We start from the raw sequence: 25,427 nt of genomic DNA on the forward strand, positions 1-25,427 counted from the left end.
AAGCTACATCAAGTATGCTGAGGACCTCCGGCACAGTTGCGAGAAATATGCCGCCACCTTCGAAAGCAACCGTGACAAGCTGATGCAAGGCACTATTCGAAAGAAAAAGGCTCAAGAATAAGGAGAAAGTCAGGTTCAAGAGCAATCCCGTATCGTTGTCCCCATGGATAAACGATTAGCCGGATTTTGTCGGCGCCAAGGAGAACTAGTAGAGTCCGTTAACGGGGCCTAATGAGAATTAAAGGCATCCGGGGGAGGCCCAGGAGACCTACTTCAATCTTTATGGGCCCAAGTCCGAGAAATCCACTTGACAGTCTACGAGAAATTTGAAAACCCCATAGACAGTGGATATGATAAACAGGCATACCTACAACTGCAAGCAGTGGTGCAGAATGTACTTATGGCAAAGGTTAGCCCTACGACAAATAGCATTGAAGTGCAAGTGTCCCGGATAAACATTCCAAAATTTGATGGAGAAATGCAATGAAATGAAAGCAATTCCATGATCTATTTTCCTGTATGGTCCATGATACTAACATGCCATCAGTGAAGAAAATGTGGTACCTAAAAACTGCTCTTTCTGGAAATGCGGAGAGGTTGATCATCGAGCTAAATTAGGATAACTATTTACATGCATGGCGCATAATTGTTGGATCATACTATGATCCTCGGCTCATCGCAGATATAGTTATTCTTCAGCTACTTCATTAGAGCCCAGTCTCTGACAGTGCCAAAGAGTTGTACATAAAAACCTTAGAAACCCTTGCGCCATTAAAGGCTCTAGGCATCAATGTATCCACATGTGATGCTTTTTAAGTGGTATTGCTTACCGATGAGCTTGACGTGACTAATAGGGGTCTATTTGAGCAGTCAGTTGGCAACTCAGTTGAGATCCTGCCCCTACAAACGATGTTAGAATTCTTATAGCAAAAAATCAGAGTCTTTAGCTCAGAAAGGACAACGGTATCATTTAAAAAAGAGTCAAAAAATCTGGCATGCACGTCCAGCACGTCAGAAAGACAATTATCATGTTACTATTGCAAGGCTCCAAATCACGCGTTATATAAATTCGAGGAGTTCCGCGCAAAAACAGTATCAAAAAGATAAAATTGGGTACAAAAACAAAATTGTCTGAACTGTTTCAAGACCGACCACAAATCAAAGGAACGTAAAGGAAGGAACTCTTTCAAGTGCGACAATATGCATCACACCTTGTTGCACCTGGAATCCAAAAGCCTTCATTTCCCAACTGTCGGTGCCACGGCAAACAGAAATTCCAACCGTTTTGCAACAGCAAAGGTAGTGGTGCAGGCAGAGAACGGACAAGTAGCTACATTTCGAGCTCTGATAGACTCAGGATCATAGATCATTTTGATCACTCCGCGAGTAGCATCAATGTTGTCATTAAAAAATTAAAAGCTCCGGATCGAAGGCGTTGGAGGACAACCAAAAATGTGCAGAGCAAGAGTAACTATTCTTGTTAGTTCGCTTCACGGGGATTTCAGCCAGCGCGTAGAAGCCTTTGTTCTTTCCCACATCATAGCTGACCAACCAGCTTAACCACTTACTCATTGTGCATTAAAAATACCCAATGAGTGTCCATTAGCAGATCCTCAGTTAGATAAACCGGGAAGGATAGATCTACTAATCGGCACAGAGCACTATTACTCGCTACTCCTTCCAAATCAGCAGGTGCCGTGCTACATAACACGAAGCTTGGACGGATTGTGGTCGAATTAAATACAAAACTCAGTCAGCCATAGCTTGTGCTGTCGGCGTTGGTAAAGAAACTGACGCATTGATTGAAAGGTTTTGAAAGCTAGACGATTTGGGCAACGAAACATCGGTCTCCGACAGAGGTACATTGTGAGAAACACTTTGTCGAAACTCTGAAAAGAGTAGAGGACGGAAGATTTATTATGAAACTACCGTTCGCCGAACACCCTTCAGCCCTGGGGGAGTTGAAAGATATTGCATCAAAAGGTTCTTATCACCAGAGCGACAAGTAACCGGTGATGTTCGGAAAGAGTATGCCGACTTCATGAAAGAATATGAAGCCTTGGGAAGCTTGTTTCAACAGCACTTAGACCCAAAAATTACTATTTCATACCACATCACTGTGTTCTGTAACCTGACAGCAGCAGCACATAACTGTGGGTGGTTCGATGCTTCGTGAAAAACATCAAGTGGAAAATCGTTGAACGATATGCTACATAGAGGACCAGAGTTAGCTATTGTCCATACTACTACGCTTCAGAATACACAAATATGTGTTCACGGCGGACATAGAAAAGATGTACCGTCAAGTATGGATCAATCCAGATCATCAGTTCCATCAGTTTATAGGCTGGAGAGACGCTCCATCCGAGGATAAGTACTATAGACTTAAAACCGTCACGTATGGAACCAAAACAGCTCCATTTTTAACCACAAAATGCCTAAATCATCTAGCAATCCGGTCACGAGACAACTACCCGTTGGGATCTGCGGCGCTTGAAAATGACTTCTACGTAGACGATTGCCTGACGGGTGCTGATTACCCGTTGGGATCTGCGGCGCTTGAAAATGACTTCTACGTAGACGATTGCCTGACGGGTGCTGACTCAGTGGCAGAAGCTGTTCAAATTCAAAGTGAACTGAATAAAAAATTACTACTACATGTTTTCAAATAACGAAAGTGGTGCTCGAATAATGCCGAACTACTGCAAGGAATACCAAAATTGGATACCGCGAGCAATGTAAAATTGAGTGAGACCTTGGCCCAATACAGTCCAACCCTTGGCCTCATATGGATGCCCAATAAGGACCCACTTTGCGGATGAACGCAGCATAGCGAAGCTCTGGTCATCACAAAGCGAGTGGTTTGCTCTGAGTTGTCACAAATCTTTGACCCAATAGGTTTGTTTGCGCCAGTTGTTGTAAAGGCAAAGATATTCATGCTACACCTCTGGGAATTGAAAATGGCTTGGGATGATGAATTGCCCTAAGAAGTTCAGTCAGACTGGAAAAACTATCGATCTGACCTGCAAATTTACCTGCAGACTGGAGTTGTGCGCAGCAGTCCTCGGCGCTGAACTGACTCACAGAGTCAGACAGAATTTACGCTTGTCTTTAGACAAGGTTCCTGGTTCTTTTGAACTGATTCATCTATCGTTTTAGGGTGGATCAATGCCACGGCTTCCACTTATCACACGTTTGTGGCAAATCGGATAGCCAAGATTCAAGAAGTGACAGGACAGTCTCAATGGCGTCATGTATCATCTGCCAACAATGCAGCCGACGCCTTGTCCAGAGGAACAGCGAGCAAACTCTCAAGTAACAGTATGTGGTTCTAAGGACCCCCCTGTTATATGGATCAAGGGAGAACTGGACAAAGTCTTCATACTTTATATCGACGAATTTACAACAAAAAACAAAATTCGTCAGCATGGCGGTCGCTAAGTACACATTCGGAGGGAAGATATACAACTGTAGGTATAGTAACTGCTTTTACAAATTACAACGAATTGTCGCTTACACGCTAAGATTCTTTTATAAGGCTAACAGAGCGCCAACGAAGACACTATGTCTGGGTGAACTAAGCCAGGAACGCACCATTATCCTGCGCACGTTTCAGCAAATCGTATTTAACGCGGAGTGCAAACAGCTGAAACTTTACAAAACAGTGGACAAAAAGAGTTGCCTTGTATCGTTGGATCCCATCATTGGATCTGATGGGTTAATTCGAGTAGGAGGCAGACTCGAACATTCAAACCTATCCGAGGACGCAAAACATCCAGTTTTTCTCGCATACAATGACATAATTGAAAAAATGATCCTAAGAGAACTACATAAGACCAACATGCAACATGCAATTACAGCCACGGCGTCTTTGACGTTTGAAGAACTTAGCACTGTGGTCTTTGAAGTCGAGGCCATCCTCAATTCACGTCCTATCCATCCCATGTATCGTACCCCACTGACGAATCAGCGTTAAAGGATACTTCTTGATTGGAGAACTTCTGACTGCTCCTCCTGATACCAACATCATCCCGTTCGGTAAACCATTAATAAAAAGATGGGAACTGGTATAACGACTGAAGCACGTCTTTTGGAAAGAATGGTCATGTGAGTACCTGCAAGAACTCCAGAATCGGAACAAGTTGAAGCAGGCGTCTCCAAATATAAAAGAGGGACTGCTTGTCCTTATAAAGGAAGACAATGTCCGTGTAATGAGCTGGCCTATGGGAGTTCTCAAAACGAATCCTGGACCAGACAACCTTATTTGGGTAGTGGATATCATAACGTCATCTGGAGTATTCAAGAGGCCAGTGACTCGGCTAGCTCCACTTTTCCCAGAAGATGTCAACAACAAGCGCCCACTAGACGAAACCCAAAGTCGACCAGTCTGATGAGCCTCCTGTACAACGCAGAAAGGGAATCCTCTCATCAATGCTTGTAATTCTAGCGCTTATGTTGATATTTCCACTAGCGATGGCAACGACAATTATAGTGACGGAATTCAGAAACAAGCCAGGATTATTCTACGAACGTTTGGGAACCACGAGAATGGTAGTTTCAGAATAGACAATGATAGTATATTACGACTTAGATCTATACTGGATTGATGTGGGATTGGGACATATTAGGACTTATAGAAAGGGCCACACTTAAGAAAATACCAATTTGCCAAACACCAATCCAAAGACAATGATATACAACACTGTCGTTTGGGAAGAAGAAGAGAGTTGAACGCAGAAAAGAGAAGACGTGGAAAAAAAGCTACCGAAGCCCATCGAGTGCGAAAGTCGCGATTATTATTAAAAAGAACATTCATTTTTGTATACGTTACCCAAAGAATTTAAATAAACTATAATTTGTACAACCCTACAAATTATTTGGGGGCTCGTCCGGGAATTCGTTACAAAAAAAAAAAAGATCAGTGCGCTAACACAGAATAATAATCGCGGAAAGTAGACGATGCAATGAAAGTACAATCAAAAGCAGAAGAAAACGTGAAAGTGGAAAAGATTTTTGACTCGATAAACAATATAAGTGCAACGAAGGTGATCACCGGTGCATGAAAACTACACATACACACGAACATCAATTTATGTGTGTGTAAGCTTGTGAACCGCCATCTTGGAAATTGCGCAGCGTGGAAGCGGCACTTACGAGGAAAAACGAGAGTGGCCGCCGACGACGACGACGAGGAAAGGCGCATATTCCGCGACGAAAATTCGACGAAAAAGCAGAAACGAAGTTCGGCGACGAGAAGAAGGAAGAAGCTGCAAACGAAAATTCGACGAAAAAGCAGAAACGAAGTTCGGTTCCGAGAAGAAGAAAGAAGCTGCAAACGAAAATACGACGAAAAAGCAGAAACGAAGTTCGGTTCCGAGAAAAAAAGAAGAAGCCGCAAACGAATTGGACGACGAGAAGAATGAAGAAGCTGCAAACGACGAGACGACGAGAAGAAAAACAGAACCATCAACGAGTGCAACGCGGGGTACACACACGGGAAAGGAACTCCAAGAATCAATCCAACGGCGAGCAACAAAGAGCTCGGTGACCACATTTACTCCAAAGAAACGACAGACATCGACGAAGTCAGCCAAATCCAATTGGCTTGGGTGAGCGAGAGAAAATCCAGAAACTCAATCAATACATTCATTTTTTTTTGGTCAACGCTAATTTTAAGAAAAGAAATTTTGTAAAACATTGTGCTTTTGTAAAATTCGTAATCATAAGAATTTTGTGAACGACTTAAACGCATTACGATGGATGCTGTGGAAATTTTAAGAATGACTGTGCAAAACTTAAGAGCAAAACTCTGAACTGAACTTATAAACGACAGGGTTAAAGATAGCATTGCAAGATCGGTTGTTTGAGCATTTTGGACTTGAAGCAATGAATAACGTGGAAGAACGAAGTAACGAAGATGCAGAGAGCGTAAACTCGTCGGCATACCAAGAAGCACCGTAGATGTTTAGTTCAAGGTTTACTTTAAGAGATGTGCAGGACAGTGTTTCGTCGTTTTCAGGGTCGGAACAAGAAGACGTAAATCATTGGGTGTCTGAGTTTGAGGACGTTGCATTTACTGTTGGCTGGGATGAGCTACAAAAATTTATATACGCGAAACAGCTCTTAGCTGGGGCTGCTAAGCTTTACATTAAGAGTCAGACGGGTGTTAGAGGTTGGGTTAAACTTAAAGAGGTGCTACAAGATGAGTTCGGCAAAAGGTTGTGCGCTGCCGAAATTCATAAGATTCTAAAGCAAAGACAGAAGCAGGCAAGAGAAACATGTATCGAATACCTTTACAGCTTAATGGAGATAGGCAAGCCGATTAAACTCAATGAGGAGAGTTTAATATCCTATTTTGTAGATGGAATACCCGATGGGAGAATGAACAAGGCTGGATTATATCGGGCAAAACCGATTAAGGAGCTTAAATATGAGATCACAGTATATGAGAAGATAAGAAATAAGACGACTATTATTATATTATAATTATAAAGAAAGTAAACAGACTCAAGGGAAAGACTCAAATTCTCAGAAAAAGTGTTTCAAGTGTAACAAAGAAGGCCATATTGCCAAGGACTGCAAGGGGGAAGTAGTGTGCTATAACTGCAATAAAAGGGGTCACATATCGAAAAACTGTGAACAGAAAATGCCAAATATTTCCATTAAGAATGAACCGGCTAATATGCTAAGAGTTAGAAGATCAGAAGGATTAACCTACAAGAAAGTAACAGCGGCAGGAGTAGTTTTCACGGCCATGATTGACTCGGGATGCGATTTATGCTTAATAAGAGAAGACATTTTTAAAACTCTCGACGGTTTAAGCATAAAGCCAGAAGTGAGATATCTCAAGGGTATCGGTAAGGGCGAGTTACGGACGATAGGATCTTTCGAAACCAATTTAGAGGCAGATGGAGTTTGCTTCCCTGTAACTTTTCACATTGTAAAGCACAATGATTTTGATTATCCAGCAATCGTGGGAAATGACGTTTTAGAAACAGTGGATCTGATGTTTAGTTCAAACGGCGTAATATTTAAAGAGAAGGAAAATGAATTTGTATTCAAAGGGTTGTGTGCAACGGAAATTATTGAAAAGGAGACAGTAGTAGATAAAGTCAAACTATCGCATCTGAAGAACGATGTGAAAGATAGGGTGGAGATGATGATAAATTAATACAAGCCCTGTAAATCAATCAAATCTCCCGTTAGTATGAAAATTATTCTAGAAGACGACATTCCGGTTTGCCAACGCCCACGACGCACTTCGTATGAGAACAGATGCGTGATTGAGGCTCAAATACAGAAATGGCTAGAGGAAGGAATTATTGTGCCAAGTTACTCTGAGTACGCATCACCAGTGGTACTTGTTTCAAAAAAGGGCGGTTCGAAAAGACTTTGCTGTGACTACCGTAAGCTTAATCTGAAGATCAAGAAAGATAATTTTCCGATGGCATTGATAGACGACGTTCTCGAAAGACTGCAGGGTTCAAAAGTATTTACAACTCTTGACATGATGAACGGATTCTTTCACGTTCCAGTAGAGGCTGACTCTAGGAAATTCACAGCATTCGTGACGCACAATGGACAATACGAATTTACCTTTGTACCGTTTGGAATATCCAACTCGCCAGCAGTTTTTTGTCACTATATATCTGCTGTGTTAAGGGAGCTTATCCAAGCTAAAACAATAGTGGTCTACATGGACGACATCATTGTTCCTACGAAGACTGAAGCTGCAGGAGTTGAGGCACTAGAGAAGGTTTTAGAAGTTGCATCCAAGGCAGGACTACGAATAAAATGGGAAAAGGCACAGATCCTACAAAGTAGCATAACCTTCCTGGGATATAAGATAGAAAACGGGACAATAGCGCCGACGGGCGAAAAAATAAAAGCAGTTGTTAATTTTCCAGCCCCAAAAAATAGGCAATCTTTACAGAGGTATTTAGGACTGACTTCATACATGCGACGCTTTATCAAGGACTACTCATTGGCAGCCAAGCCACTGACAGACTTGCTAAGGAAGAAAAGCGACAAACCTAGAGAAGAAATAGAGCTGAATGACCAAGGATTATTAGCTTTTAGTTTGCTAAAAAATGATTTAGTCTCAGCACCCGTGCTGAAATTCTTCGATCCGTCAGCAGATACTGAAGTTCATACAGACGCAAGCAAATATGGTTTCGGCGCCGCGTTGATGCAAAAAGACTCAGAAGATCAGCAGTTCCACCCAGTAGAGTATATGAGTCGCAAAACGAATGCTTGCGAAGAGAAATATAGTGCATACGAGTTAGAAGTTTTAGCCGTAGTGAATGCTCTTAGGAAATGGAGGGTATACTTGCTAGATAAAAAGTTCAAAGTAGTGACAGATTGCAGTGCTTTTTCGATGACAGTAAAAAAAGAGAAAATACCACCCAGGATTGAAAGGTGGATTATGGCCTTACAAGAATTTAAATTTACCGTAGAACCGAGAGCTGGTACTAAAATGCGACATGTTGATGCTCTTAGCCGCCTTTCGTGCTTTTTAATTGAAGATTCAACAAAATCTAGAATAATTGAAGCACAGGATAATGACAAGTGGATCAAGGCAGTAAAAACTATTCTGGAAGGTGGGAATGAGTATGAAGACTATTTCCTTAATAATGACATACTATACAAGGATACAGTGAAGGAATTGTTAGTGGTACCCGATTCAATGCAGGACGAAATAATCAGTATGGCACATAGATATGGACATTTCGGATATAAAAAAACGCGAGACATGCTAGAAAGGTTTTACTTCATACCAGAGATACAGAAAAATGTCGAAAGAATTGTTAAAGGTTGCGTAGAATGCCTAATAGTTGATTCAAAAAGAGGGAAAAAAGAAGGTTTACTATCACCAATCGATAAAGCTCAGGAACCTCTGGGAACATATCACATTGATCATGTTGGACCGTTAACGGACACGAAGAAAAAATACAATCATAGCAATAGTGCCACTAGCAATAGTGGACGGATTTTCTAAATTAACTTGGCTTTACCCGACGAAGTCGACTGGAACAGACGAAGTAGTAAACAAAATTGAGAAACAGGCAGCAATTTTTGGTAATCATCGTAGAATTGTTACAGACAGAGGTACAGCGTTTACATCAGGAACGTTTCAGGAGTACTGTAGCCGCGAAGGCATTCAATTGCTTCACATAACCACAGGGATGCCCAGAGAGTAGAGCGAATTCATAAAATCGTTATACCAATGCTAAGCAAGTTGTGTCAAGACAATCCAGGGAATTGGTATCGCCATGTAGATAGAGTTCAGCAAATAGTAAATAACTCGCCACCTCGAACTACAAGATTCAGCCCATTTCAAATACAATTGCAACAAAATATTGAAAAGATTCAGCAAGAAAACAGAAAATATTTCAATGAGAAAAGAAGGGAAGAGTCGAATTATAAAGTAGGCGAGTTAGTAGCTATAAAAAGGACACAATACGGAACAGGCATGAAGCTTAGGCCAAAGTTTTTCGGCCCATATAAAATTACAAAAAAACTAAATCACGGTCGATATGAAGTCATAAAAGAGGGAAATCACGAAGGACCAAAGAAAACAACAACATCGGCAGAGTATATGAAGAAATGGAGTTCATTCGGGGTCGAATGAAAAATCAGGATGGCCGAATGTGGGATTGGGACATATTAGGACTTATAGAAAGGGCCACACTTAAGAAAATACCAATTTGCCAAACACCAATCCAAAGACAATGATATACAACACTGTCGTTTGGGAAGAAGAAGAGAGTTGAACGCAGAAAAGAGAAGACGCGGAAAAAAAGCTACCGAAGCCCATCGAGTGCGAAAGTCGCGATTATTATAAAAAGAACATTCATTTTTGTATACGTTACCCAAAGAATTTAAATAAACTATAATTTGTACAACCCTACATTGATATGAAGGTACTTTCAGTTGGGTTAACGGAGCTCTCACACAAATGCCAGGAGTTGACGAACATAGCAGTTCCATTCTGGACCATAAACATCTATTTGCAAAGCTTGAGGCAGGAAACAACCTAATTCATCAATCTCGGCAACGTAGATCACCGCTTAACATTGTTGTAACCATAGCCATTGTAACCATTATTCGGTGTACTCGACTCCACGTATGCAGAAGATATGGCCAAAACTATCACAAAGGTTAAGGGTAACGAGGACTTCCCCTCCTACAGCTGCTTCGAAACCAGACATCTCTTGTTGACTCCACCTTCAATTTGGTGCGAAAAGGAAGTTTGGGTACCAACAACCGCTTAAGATCGTTGACAGATGACCCTCATAAATAAACAAATAGGAAAGTACCAAGGGGCCAGCATTTATGATCCTCACGGCACAAATGAATCTACTTGTTTACATATATTTAATGAATCTAAATAGTTTACAGCGAATGCCGAGTGAGATAATTAATGTGTTAACTGCTGCTCGCCATAGAACACTCAGCCCAATTTTAATGTCACCTACGCAGCTACGAGACCAACCAGATCTTGCCAGTCGCCACCACTGATGTCCTTCAGCTCTACAAAATCATGTATGCGCAAGGCAGTACAACTGATACTCACGCCATTTTTCGAATATTAATATCACTGGTGTCGTCATAGTTATTGGAAGTCTTTAGCATCGTGCCCATTCCAATATGGGAATCGAAAGGTTGGACGTTGTAAAATCTTCAGACAACGATTATAGCTGCCAACGCTCATAGAGATCGTTTTATAGGTTTTAGTGAGGACGAATTCAAAATATGCACAACTATAAAAATTGAGCAGTATATGTGTTTCAATCACTTAGCGGCATAAAATGTTGACAGTAGATGCGAGTTCCAGTTATTTAATAACAAGACTGGAACAGAATGTCACAGCAATCCTTTACAATCTAGCATGGTATGATTAAAAACTCACCAATGTAACCAATGGATCTTTGCAACCAAGGACCCAATGGAACTTCATGCTGTATGCTATGGAGTCTCATCAACTGTCAACATAAAGGCGACTGGTATGCTGCATTTTTTCACTGGTTGCGCAGCACGCAATGTCAATATAAGTCTGACTACGTTTGGCACTATGACCACTGAAGTACAAACTTCTTTTAGTTGATTCGGAAATATCCCCGAGCTCACAAGGCAATTAGAAGAAACATCAGAATCCGTCTTACGGGCTTCCACCCAATCACCAAGTATAGACGACACAGAATTAAAGATTCTACAACATCGGTTATCCGATATAAAAGGAAAAGATGAACCGTACCAATTGGACCACCAGACAACAACGTCGTATACAGCACTGGCTACTTCAGTCATCATACTGAACTGATAAGCATCCTTATCATGCGACACAGACGGTCTATTTGGATCCCAAAACCTAAAGATTAACTCCGGAACCTACTCCAAGACAGTTTACTATAGAGCTGGACGACGGTTAAACACTTGTTCAACGGCCAGGAGAATATTAAGATGAGCATTTAATATTAAGTCACAAGAACACAAATGTACACACAACAAAAACACAAGCACAATAAATATATACTAAAGAAAATATTGGGTCATAGCCTACATAAAGAACGATGATCGTTAAAGAATCAAGCACTGCAGAAACAACAAACTGAAACACAGAAAAACTGTTGACAGTACACTTAAATGCAAACGACTAAATATTTCATTTTATCATTAATTTATTATTTTGACGTTTTTGCTATATTTCCATTAATTAACCACCTAATCCATATCTATGTATCAAATTAGCTATAAATATGGAACTTTTATATTAAGAAAGTCAGTCTCAGACAAACCTACCCTGAACTCATTATTTCTCCACGTCCAATTTGTTCAAGTGCAAGTTGGGGCAACAAACCAGCAATCGGGTTATGTACCCTTTGTTTCCCTTACTCAATACAGATTAACACTATCTTTAATTAATTTATCGACTTGAGCTTGAATTTCTTCTTTTTGACTATGAGGATTTCTATAATTTTTCATATTCATATACAGGTTCATTATCTTTATACCCTTGCAGAGGGTATTATAATTTTGGTCAAAAGTGTGCAACACAGTGAAGGAGACATCTCCGACCCTATAAAGTATATATATTCTTGATCAGGATCACCTCCTGAGTCCACCTAAGCATGTCCGTCTGTCCGTCTGTCTGTCTGTCCGTCTGTCTGTCTGTCCGTCTGTCCGTCTGTCCGTCTGTCTGTCTGTCTGTCGGTTTCTACGCAAACTAGTCTCTCAGTTTTAAAGCTATCGAGTTGAAACCTTTTTTTCCTTGCAGGTAGTATATAAGTCGGAACGGCCGGGATCGGCCGACTATATCATATAGCTGCCATATAACTGATTGATCGGAAACGCTATAACTGTGGTGTTTTTTAAGTTAGAGGGTTGAGACAGGGTTGAGGGTTGAGGGTTGAGTTAAATTTGACCAAAATATCTAGTGTACAAAATTTCATAAGGATCGGCCGAATATATCCTATAGCTGTCATACAACGATCGGAATTGGCATAACTTTGTAGTTTTTTAAGTTAGAAAGATGGGACTTGGTACAGATTCTATTTTGGACAAAATAATTTTATTTGCCAAGTATCATAAGGATCGGCCGACTATGTATATGCGATCCGCTATATATCTAATAATATAAGTTGCGTGGCGCCACCTAGCGGACTGAAACTCAACTGCAAGGGTATATAAACTTCGGCTCCGCCCGAAGTTAGCTTTCCTTTCTTATTTTTTTAATGTCATGAGTACCTAAAACCCCATTCCCAACTTTGACATAAAATATTAATATAGCTTAGCAGCCTTTATTAAAAGGTTAGTACTACAATAAAATGGTACGCGTTTTTAATTGTGTAAACAGCCCAAGCTGTTTTTGCAATATTTTCGGACTATTTATACTGAAGAAGGAGAGAAGGCCCATTAACAAAAACATATTGAAGTTATATAGAGAAGCATTTAATGAAGAAATTTGGCAAAATATGGGTACTGCATTTTTGTTGCAATATATGCAGGGTAGAATTGAGTAATCATCAAATTGCGTTTTTGGTACCATCTAGATGGAGGCAGCCAACAAATCACCAAGCGGATTGTTACTTTTGTTTAACAAGGATTCTTGGGCACAATAAAAAGTCTAAAAAATGTATAAAATATGCCAATGTGTATTCTCACGCAAGTCCAATAAAAAGATTTTCAGTGCAAAGTGCCAAAATCAAGTATGAATCCGATGGCGAAACCGAGACTGGAAGTGAAGAGGACGAAGATTTTCAATCATACTCCATGGCTCCGGAACTCATCGATCAAATGACAATCATCGATTTAATAAGAGATCTAGATTTATCCAAGATAAAATCCGAGCTGCTGATATCCCGATTGAAGCAATGGAATTTACTCAAAACGGATGTATGAGTATCCACATTTCGTTCAAGACAATCAAAAGTAGACTTTTCGATTTTTTTTTCAAAAGACGATAGTGGCCTCATATATTGCAATGACATTTTGAGCCTTTTTAAATTTTTTGGTTACGATCATGTAAGCGAGGAATGGAGGCTTTTTATAGATGCTTCCAATAGCAGCTTAAAAACGGTTCTGCTTCAAAATGGTAATATGCTTCCATCAATTCTGTTAGCATATGTTCCACATTTCAAAGAAACGTACTATATTGTTAAGTCGATACGGACACTGATCGACTATACAAAATTTAAATGGACTATCAGTGCAGATCTTAAGGTTGTTGCTAAACTCATGGGTTTACAAGCTGGATACACCAAATATTGTTGCTTTTTTTGTGAATGGGATAGTCGGCAACATTACAATCAACGCATTTGGCCTTCTAGAACCATCTATATTTTTGGTGAAAAAAACATCAAATACGATCCCATAATTGATGACATCAATTATACTGCCAGCGCTTCATATTAAATTCGGCATGGTGAAAAATTTCATCAAATCCCTCAAAAAAGATGGTGACGCTGTAAAATATTTAATTACGAACTTAAAAAAATATGCACAATACAAAATTAAAAATATGCCAAAAATATGCACAGCCAAAATAAAGGAAGGAATTTTTATTGGTCATTTTTATACCCTTGCAGAAGGTATTATAATTTTGGTAAAAACCCTATAAAGTATTTATATTCTTGATCAGGATCACCTCCTGAGTCGATATGAGCATGTCCGTCTGTCTGTTTCTACGCAAACTAGGATAGAATTAAATTTAGGATTAAAACTAGAATAGAATTTAAAGCTATCGAGTTGAAACTTTGCACACACCCTTCTTTCCTTTGCAGGCAGTATATAAGTCGGAAAGGCCGGGATCGGTCAACTACATATATCCTATAGCTGCCTTAAAACTGAATGATCGGAAATGCCATAACTTTTTCGTTTTTTTTAAGTTAGAAGGATGGGAGTTTCAATGGATTCCTCTTTGGGCAAAATAATTCGATATGCCAAATTTCATAAGGATCGGCCAACTATATACGATTTGCTATATATCTAATAATATAAGAAGCGTGGCGCCACCTAGCGGACTGCGACTCATCTGCAAGGGTATATAGAGTTCGGCTCCGCCCGAAGTTAGCTTTCCTTTCTTGTTTTTATTTTAATAAAAGCAAACACTTAAAAAAGTGTAACTGATGAAAATGTTTCAATAATTTTTTTCAGTAATAGGATTAAAAATGAGAAACAAATTTCGCAAAGATATATTTTGGATTTTGTGCATCGGTATTAGAATTTGCTCTGTCATAAGCAGTGCTTGGGCATCTCTGAATTGGACTAATGTGAATTAAAATTATATACAACTTATTTGGTAAAAAGTTGTATATAAAAAAAGACATGTGCCAAAAATTGTTTTTTATTTTTACAAAAGTGAATCTAACTGGTCTTGACAAGTTCTATAATTGGTGCAAATATAAGTTTTGGAGGACTGTATGTTTTTAGAAGTTACTTTCCCAAAAACCATTTCAAACGCTGATTTCAGCGAAACCCGATGGACAATTTTTTGCAGTTCCATCGGGGCAGTTCCATCGGGTTTTGGACATTATCAGCAGTTCCATCTTCTTTGTTTCTCCCAGATTCGCATGCGCTTTTTCTTTTGTAGCGCATGCACTTTGTACTAAATATTTTAATCGAAATTGGGTAAAGGAGAATTTGTTTCCAACTCCTACTAGGAGCACTAGAAGCACTACATGCAGTCAGGATTTCCCACTGGACCGCGACATTCAATCGGGTTCTCGTGATTTGAAACTTGAACGAAACCTGAACAACGATCACGTTAACCAGGACTTGGCCAATTGCATCGCATCGTCAGGCAGTTGCCTGCGATGGATTTTCTCAAGCTTTTCTCTCATCTGACCCGGAATTTTGTTTATTGTCACCGCTGGCGACAAAGTCAGGGCCCAGGTCTAACTCCCTTCTGGACTATAACCTGCACCTGCCAATATGGCTGCTGTTCCAGCCGTGAAGGCCAATCGTGCAATCGCCCTTCAGCGTACTGACAATAATTATATTTTAATTGTCGACGAGTCTGCTGCAGCAATCGATAAGTGCTCCTCCGCCCGGCGCAACCCCGGAAAGTTGTTTCCTGGCTCAAGTGCTCTCCGGGTGAGTCTGGGTCTGGATGGACACAACAGCCTGCAACCGAAAACTTTATACCTTGGGATCATAAGCAATATTATGTGATGTAGCTATTCCATGCCCCATGTCCCATGCCTGTCCCAACTTTTGTTGAAAGTTGAATTTTCAACGGGGGGATGATGTTGGGACTTGTGTCAGAATCAAATATTGTATTTATCGCTAATTTGTTCTCTTAGTATACTTTAGCGACAGTATTAGCGTTCTTGTTTGGTAACAGGTATGTTTAGTTCCCATACCTGTTACCAAACAAGAACGCTTAGTGAGTCACATATTAAAGTGACTGCATAATCGTTACCATTTTCTGGTTTGGATAGCGGACCAATAGTGTTGGCTTGAATTGGCTGATTTTATTTATACCGGCTTGCTGTTGAAGCCTTTGGAAAAATTTACCTAAGTCTAGAAGTCCATTGGTATAAAAATCGCTAACATCGTATCTTTTTGCGCGGTTCCCACTGCATACGTACAGCCCACCTCCCGTCCAACCGACCGAGGGACGCTGCCGCGTAACGTACGGCTTGAATCGCGGGAATAGATCCGAGATAGATAAGCGAGGATTAGGAGAAAGATATTACGAGGAAGAGTGTTGCACAGATAAGGCGGTTAATATAAGCGATTTAAGATTGTTAGTAGGGCAAAGTGACAAGATGTGGTAGAGACCATTGTAGTCCGAACATAATACCCTGAACGGATCGTGTTGGGCATATGTCGAACTACAATGGCTGAGGAGCAGAGGACGAAAGTTTCTGGTCCTTCTACTAGAAATGTTAAAATTTAAGCGTGTTAGTAAATGCTGGCTGTCTATATTTCCATAAATAAGATTATATAAAAACATGACACCCAGCATCGTTCTACGATTTGTTAATGATGGTAAGTTGATTAGTAAAAGTCTACTACGATAAGAGGGGAGGTAAAGATTTGCATCCCAATTAAGTCCCCTAAGCGCAAAAGTAAGGAAGTTTTTTTGTACAGATTCAATGTGATCTTGGTGTACTCCATATTGAGGACTCCAGACACACGATCCATACTCAAGAATCGGACGGACCAGTGATGTATATAACGTTTTAGTTATGTACGGGTCATTAAATTCTTTTGACCATCTTTTAATAAAACCAAGCACACCCATAGCTTTATTAACCGTGGTAGATACATGGTCGGTAAATTTAAGTTTCAAATCTAATAGGACACCTAGATCGTTAACCTGAGTTAATCGTTCTAAGGCGTTCCCATAGAGAAAGTACATATCCTGGTGAGGACTAGATCGATAAAAAGACATAAGTTTACATTTCGATCCATTAAGCTTTAGGTTATTAGCTAAACACCAATTTTGAAGTTTATCCAAATCGGATTGAAGTCTAGACTGGGCGCTAGTGAATTTATACTGAAGTCATAGCTTAACGTCATCAGCGTACATAAGTACAAGTGAATTAGTTAAGGCAAGGGGCAAGTCGTAAATAAACAGAGTAAAAAGTAGGGGTCCAAGATGGCTTCCTTGGGGCACCCCCGATGTGGCGCGGACTAAACGCGTGGGTTCTCCCTGATAAGTAGCTCGAAATCCACATAAGAAGATCAGTTGGGAATCCCAAAAGACTGAGTTTACTTATAAGAAGTGAATGGTTAACAGAGTCAAATGCTTTACTGAAGTCAATGTATATGACGTCTGTTTGTAAGCCATTCCGGAAGCCATCCGTGATAAAAGATGTTAGCTCCAATAAGTTGGTAGTGGTGGAGCGGAGCTTCATGAAGCCATGCTGGCACGGAGTTATTATTAAACTACATAGGTGTTGCAAATGTGGAGTGAAAAGTTTTTCAAAAAGCTTTGGAATTGCTGACAATTTAGAGATGCCTCTATAATTAGCAGCGTCGGATTTTTTCCCTTTTTTATGCAGTTATGCAGCGGAATAATGAAGGGGAAAGATCGAAGTTTCCAGCGATAGATTAAAGAGTTTAACAAGCGGTTTGCACAGTGCCTCGGCGCAGTACTTCAGAACACAGCCTGGTACTCCATCAGGGCCTGGCGAATCTTGCAGTAATTTTTCTGCCATGTTTAAATATACATAACATATCTTTTACATGCAATGTAATTCGTCATTGTTTATGCATTCATATACGTTGGGCCAAGAAGCTGTATCTAAAGATTGCGTATCTTTAGACTATCTTTTAGAGTATCTTTTTACTTATATTCCCCGCGGATTTTCTGTCTATTCTGATATCTTGTAGTGACTTTATTGATATTTCTAGTTATATTTTGTAGGTCTTTGATGGTTATTCTTGATAACGCATCAGCTACATAGTTGTCTTTTCCCTTCAGATATTCCACAGTGAAATTATATTCTTCCAGCTCAAGTCGCAGACGTGTTAGCTTAGAGCTTGGATTAATCATTAAAAACAGGTGAATTAAAGGTCTATGATCAGTCTTGACTGTGAAGTGTCTACCATAACCATATGGTCTGAAATAAGTTATCGCCCAATGAATTGCTGTCAATTATTGTTGTACTTTTATTACATTCACTCTTAGTAAACGATCTTGATGCACAAGCAACTGGAAATTGGAGTCCATTTTTGTTTTGAGTTAAAACCGCTCCGCTCGCTTGCTTACTTGCATCCGTTATTATGCAAAATTCTTTGGTGAAATCTGGGTATAGTAATAAATTTGGATTTTTCGATTTGAGATGTGCCGATTTGAGATGTTCGAAGGCATTCTGGCAATCAGTTGTCCATTCGAATTTAACATCTTTTTTACATAGTCTTGTTATGTGACGAGCATAGACGGCAAAATTTTTGATAAAACGTCTATAGTAATTGCAAAATGCAACAAATCTTCTAGCGCTGTCCGCATCATGAGGGACTGGGTAATTCTTAATGACGTCGTATTTTTTGTCGTCTGGCAAGATTCCTTTATCAGTGCATTTATGTCCCAGAAAGGTGACTTCATGCATGAAAAATGAGCATTTTTCAGGATGTAACTTAAGGTTGTATTCTCTACATTTCCTCAAAAACATCAGTTAAATTTTTAAGCATATGTTTTAACAACCTATAACTATTAAGTCATCCATATAAAGGAATGCTTGTGTAGGTTCTAATCCAGAGAAAGCAATAGTCATCATCCTCTGAAATGAATTAGGTGCTATTTTTTAACCAAAAGGCAATGGTGAGAAACGATACGAGCCATTGCTCGTTGAAAATGACGTTATATCCCTTGAATCTTTTTCAAGTTCAATTTGATGAAAGCCAGACATTTAGACCAGACATGAGAAAATCGCTCTTCCTAGTTGATCCAAAATATCATCAATTCTAGGTAGCAGGAATTTATCCGAGACACTGTTTTTTATTAATTTGACGATAGTCAATTACTAATCGCCATTTTTTCTTATCAGATCCGGGAAGTGATTTCTTCGCAACTAATAACAGTGGGCTGTTATAGACTGATACAGACGGTTCTACTATTTTATTGTCTATTAATTTTGTACCTGTCTATTAATTTCATCTTTCTGACTATGTGAACTTCTATAATTCTTTATGTAAACTGCTTCAACATCCTTCAATCTTAGCTTTTGCTTGTAGAAATTGTTGGTAGTGGTTGATTCGGTTTCGAGTTCGAATACGTCACTAAACTGGGTGCATAAATTAGTCTGTTCGTTTTTGAATTGTGGTGGGAAATGTTTAGCTAATTGAAATAAGACAGTTTGTCTCTATTTTCTGGATTTTTGTGAACTATGTCATTGTTCAAATTTTGCCATAGTTCGAATTTTGCATAGACAAATTCATTTTTGGTTGTTGCGACCGTGTTCGCAACATAATTGCCATGTTGAATTTCCTGATTATGTATTAATATACATTCTTCATCTGATGATAGATGAATCTTTTGAACAACTTGGGATATTGCTGGCAGAACAATGGAATTATTACCAGAACTGTATGTCATTGGAACATAAATTGGAAAATTCAAATTATTTGGCAAATCTAATTGGCAATTGAATTTCTTTATGAAATCAATGCCTATTATTCCATCACAAGGTATTGCGAAGTGCAAATTTATTAAGTGAAAATCGTGTGGAATTATGTATTTACCTGTCTGTATCTCTATTTAAATTAGTCCGTTCGACTGTATTATATTTTGGCCTATGCCTTGGATATTGATTTTCTTATTGATTTGGATATCATAAAAGATATCAGAATTTCTTTAACAGAGATATGTCTGCACCAGTATCTATTAAATATATTTAAGCTAAGATTGATTGTATGAATCGCACAACTGCCTACTGCTGAACATCTGAAGGGTGAGAGTTTTTCGAATTATTCGGGGCAACTCTCACATTATTATTTGTGTTACTGTTATTGTGGCCTCGATTCAAGTTTTCCTCTATATTGGCCATTATTAATGTAATTGGAACTGTTGTAGTTGTTGTAATTATTATTAATGTAATTATTATTAATATTATAAATATTAAATGAAGGACAGTATTTGGCTGTCAAGTTGCTTCCGTGCAGCTGTTTACGAACTTGGATTTGACATCATTCATGGTGTTAAAAGTACCAAAATACATGATAAGTTTTACCTTATTAATTGTGCAATTCATTGTCATTGCCTTAACTGCAAACTATGTAGAATAATTTCTTGCTAACTCAAGGGTTAGGCCGTCCGTTACGTACGCTTTTTTTTTATTATTGAAATAGCTAATTGTTCTTGTTCGCCTTTTATTGATTCTATAATTTCCAATGCATCGAGAAAACCTACTAAGTTTTATGCTTTACTATTAAATACAATTATAAGCATTGATGCATTGTTGATAGTCAGTATTTGACTGTGCCATTGTAATACATTTTTTTTTAACTATGCTCGAGCTAGTGTCTGAATCTGTAAAATTGTCCAATTCAGAAATTAATATAGCTGGGATTGTGATTATTTATTATGTGTGTGTGGCTACATATGGGTTCTGTGGCCGAGTGTGGTTTGGTAGGTAGGCATAGAAAGAAGGGACGACGCGACAGTTGCAATTAGGTTGTCGTGTGTGCGAAAACGAAACTCGCTGTGCTATTCCGATGTCGGGAAACAAAGGTGCTGCAACATCAGAAGTGGGATCTGGCTCGCAACCCAATGATTCAGATAGACCATAGCGAAATTTGATGAACATGCAAAATAAAAACTTGATCGAGCTTATGAAAGCTGTACAATCGGCGAAACCCGAAACTACACACAAAAAAACAATTGTGCTTCCAAATTTCAATGCAGACCTTGACGGCGCTGACGCATCGGCGTGGTGTTCAACCGTAAATATTATTTTGGCAGTACTGTAAAAGGCAGTGAGTTGGTAATGGCTTTGAGTGCATCGTTGGAAGGTAGTGCGTCGCAGTGGCTTCCGCAAATATTTTATCCTGAGATAATTTGGGACGAATTTTAAGAACTTTTTATGCAGCGTTTTGTCATTGTAGAAACGCCAGCGGCCATGATTCTGTCAATGTTAGCTAATTGTCCGATGGCGAATGCCTCTCCAATTATGCTAGTCGTATGGTGACGTCACGTATCACGAAATGGCGGGACAGGAACATAGTGGAAATTGCAGTTCCTGTGACGCTTGCGAAAATGGCTCATGTTGATAACAGATTGCAGCGTTTAACCTTAACTTAACTTAAATTGCAAACCGAGCTTAAATCATTTGCGTCCAACAAGAGAAAGAAAAATCTACAAGAAGAAATATCGCCTCCAACAGAATCAACAATGTTGTGATGTTAAAGGGTATTGATAGTGGCAGCATATGTAGCACATTGCAAATACTTAGCAACGTAAAAATTAACCAACATGAAGTTTTGTTTCATATTTTGGATAATGAGTATTTGAAGAATGACATAATTACACAGCCATGACTTTTTGAAAATATGAGATTAAACACTCCAATTTAATTGACGAAAATATTGTTTAACCACCTATAATAAATTCAATAAAATTATTTCCATTTTTTTTTTTAAATCCAAAATTAAAACAGGGTATATTCTTCTGATTTCAATAAGGAAATAAAAATCTTCCATAAAAAAATTTTTGGGTAAAAATCATAGAAGATTAATGAATTATTACAATGTAAAATTATACAGCCAAGTTGCTCACCTTACGCAAGTCCCATAATGTTAGTCAACAAAAAAGACGGCACTCATCGTTTGTGCCGTTTTTGACGGCACTCACCGTGAATTAAATTCTAATACAGTGGCAGATAGATATCCCTTGCCCATCGTATCGGACCAGATAGCCAGACTTTATGGAGCGAAATATTTTACATGTTTAGACATGGCAAGTGGGTATTACCAAATTCCCATGCACAAAGAATCGGTAGAATGTCGGACAGCATTTGTCACTCCAGACGGTCATTATGGATTTTTGGCAATGCCTTTTGGTTTCAGAAACGCATCTTCAGTATTTCAAAGCACAGTCATGCAAGCACTTGGAAACCTTGCAAAATCGTTTGTTGTCGTTTATATGGATGACGTAATGGTGGCTGCTGCAACAAAAAGTGAGGCTTTGGAAAGGTTGCAAATTACTTTTGACTGACTCACGAACTCTGGATTCTCTTTCAATAAAAAAAAATGTTCTTTTCTTAAGTCAACAGTTGGCCGTCAGCCAATGGGTACTACAGGGGGAGAAACGCATGATTTCATGTGCCGTAACTGTGTACACCGCTGGTAATGCGACTATACTCTCCACGTGAGGGCGGCTGGTAACAGGTCCCGGTAAGGTCATGTCTCTGCCGAGGATGCTGGCGAATCGTAGTCGGGCGGGGAGAAGAACACTCCCTTCCTCAAATTACCCCAATCCAAGGTGGAACAGCATATGCCGAGGGATGCATGTCCGGGGGGTGCACGGACGTTAATATGCGGACTCTGGGGGACCGGCCGACCCCTCAGTTTCTATCAGGCTTATCATGATAAGCGGGCTATGTCATGATGGACGAACCCCTTCCCGCCTACTCGTGGGTCCAAGCATGAATCAAAACAAAAATATAAATAAAAATAGTGGAGAACGGAACTCCAAGAAAGTCCGGAAATGGGATCATGGATCCGTCAATCTCCAAGGCAGAAAGAGGCCAAAGAGATGCTGGGATGGCGACGCTCTCCACTGAGGGACAACGTCCGGAGGCGAGCTGCGCCGGTGTAGGGGGAGATGCCAAGGCACCGACCCCCAAAACGGGGCCCACTATGGGACCACCGAACGGTGTGGGGGGCAAGACCCCAGGGTCGAGCTCCTCTCGCACCGGCGGCATCCCTAAGGAAGGCCCCGCTCCGGCAACTGCTGGCCCCTTGCAGCGGAAGGGCTCCTACAAGGATAGGAGGAGAACGGTCTTCATTTTGATGAGGGCAGACTCATCGGCGGAATCCAACCCCGACCAGGCTGAGATCATAAAGTGGGCGAGGGAAATCCTGCCTGACTTTCAGCCAGCAAAAGCGGGAGTGAGACTGGATCCGAAAAACGACAGGAGTAGGCGACTCTGCCAAGGAGAGTGCACAGAGTGCGAAAAGGCAGAGGTCGACCGAAGGTGGAGCGCCCCTAGCTAAGAAGAAGAAGGTGCAGACACAAAGTAACAGATCCTTCGCCGAAGTTACCAAGGGCAGAACCATCATTGGGGTCATTGATAATGGCTCCAAGGATGGCCTGATCCCCAAGGAGCTTTGGCATAAGGTAGTGAATGAGCTGCATGGACGCTTCATGGAGGAGATGCTCAAGAGCGGAGGACCTCCACCGGACTGCGAAGACGCAGGGTGGTACCAGGGTAGCATCAAGGTGATAGCGTGCCAAGATGCGAGGTCTGTGAGCCTCTACAACGCATGATTGCGTCGCTCGGAGAGGTTTACCCAGGAGCCAGTCTGGAGGCGGTGGACTGGGACAAGATCCCCAGCAAACCGAGGGCCCGCGTATGGCTGACAGAGAAGCCGGCGGACCCTGCTACCATACTGGCCATGCTCAAAATGTGCAATCCCACACTCCCTACGGCGGACTGGAGAGTCGCCAAGGTGGAGGAAGCAGTGGGACTAAGAAGGCAGGTCGTCCTCACTCTAAATGAGGAGACTGCTAGGATCCTGGAGGGTGCTGGTAGCCGTATTAAGTACGGGTTCGAGCACGTAGCAGTGAGGATTTACAAGTCGGATGCGAAGAATAAGCCAGGAGGCATCGACTTGGAGACAGACGCACAGGAGCTAGACTTGGGGGAACCGACCGAAGAGGTCCGCCCAGATGGAATGTCAGATGTGGAGGAGGACATTCTGGAAGGGTACACCTCAGAGGAGAGTGACTTGGCAAGGGCTCTGGGGGGCGTCGGCATGGAGGAGGACTTACTGCTAGGCTCCGACACCGAGGCTGCGGTTACTGTGGTGGAAAATCTAATGGATGTCTCGGACATTCCTGCAGATAAATCTCCATCACAGTAAGGCGGCATCCGCCGCCCTCCTGCTCCATCTCGCATACATACTTACACCCTTACGCTCGGGCCGCTGCCAGCCTTATATACGAGCATAGAAATATATATATATATGAATATAGCCGCGACTGATCGCTGCCGAGCTTTTGTAGGCAGCGCAGCCGCGAGCAACAGAATATCAAATCACTCTGGATTTGACTTTCAAAGAATAAAGTTGACATGAACGAAACCCAAAAAACACAATAAAGATTATACTTTGAACCAAAACTACATGGCGACCGTGAAGGTTCAAAAAACCTGAGGATAATAAACTAACAACAACAACTAGTAACAAGCAAATAATCAACATCCTAATGCAGCCACCAACACCACTCGGTAATACCAGCAACAGCAGCAAGCACAATAGAAGTCAAGAAAACCTGCCCTGAGCAAGATATGAAGGTATGCATCCTCGGCGATCAGCAGCATTGCGGTAAGGCCTAGGCCAATAATGTCGAGTACATGAACGCCGTGCCTCTAAAGAAGGTGAACAAGAACAAAAAAAAAGCTGGTGAAGAAACTGGCCAAGTCCTATGACGCTTCCCTGGCCTCCGAGCCAGCTCATCAAGCAGATTCCCCGTCTGCTCGGCCCCGAGGAAGTCAAGTCCACTATCAAGTTCCAGATGAAGAAGGTCCTGTGCCTGTATGCCGCCGTCGGCCATGATGGCCTGAAATCCAAGATACCACGAAGAGTGCCCGAACGACTGCCCCGAACTGCCCGGGACCAAAGGACATCAGCCGCTGATTCCTGGAGTGACCTGTGCAGCCAGCACCGGCCCAAGAGCAAAGAAAAATTTTTTTTAATGCACTGCGTTGCAGTATTAATGTACTGCGTTACATTATAGTTATAAACGACTTTATGTAAAATTCAGCGGAACCTTTTCTGCCCAATTAGAAGTGTAGCCCGAAAAGCTATACAGAATAATAGGTAGAAAAACCTGTAAAATTAGATGCAAAGTAATGCAATAAGTAAATATTCTAAAGAAACAAGCAGCTATAATTATATTTCAAATACAATTATTTCAAAAATGGCAATAGTTGACGTTAAGTCGGTGGACTCCACTGCCAACGTTATTAATAAAGTAGAGCCAAACAATATTAACTTAGAATTAATACACATACTATTAATAATAATTGTTGTCATAATGTGTGCAAATTGTTTTTATAAATTATATAAATTACATAATAAACGTTTAAAAAAAATAAAAGAGCCAAGCAAACGACTTGGATAAAATCTAAAAAAAAAAAAAGAAAAGAGAACAAAGCACACAAACAAAAATATTAATGATGCAAAATAAATTTTAAAAAAAAAAATATTCTTCTGATCTGAAAAAATATGTATCTGATGCAAAATAAATAAAA

General features: G+C 40.4%; 1 pseudogene; it reads left to right on the forward strand.

Annotated features, from left to right (window-relative positions):
* The first annotated feature begins 24,461 nt into the window (after positions 1–24,461).
* Positions 24,462–24,930, forward strand: LOC26514319 (annotated as a pseudogene).
* Positions 24,931–25,427: the final 497 nt, after the last annotated feature.

The sequence above is a fragment of the Drosophila ananassae genome, chromosome XR (genome assembly GCF_017639315.1).
Source record: "Drosophila ananassae strain 14024-0371.13 chromosome XR, ASM1763931v2, whole genome shotgun sequence".
NCBI classification, from domain to species: Eukaryota; Metazoa; Arthropoda; class Insecta; order Diptera; family Drosophilidae; genus Drosophila; species Drosophila ananassae.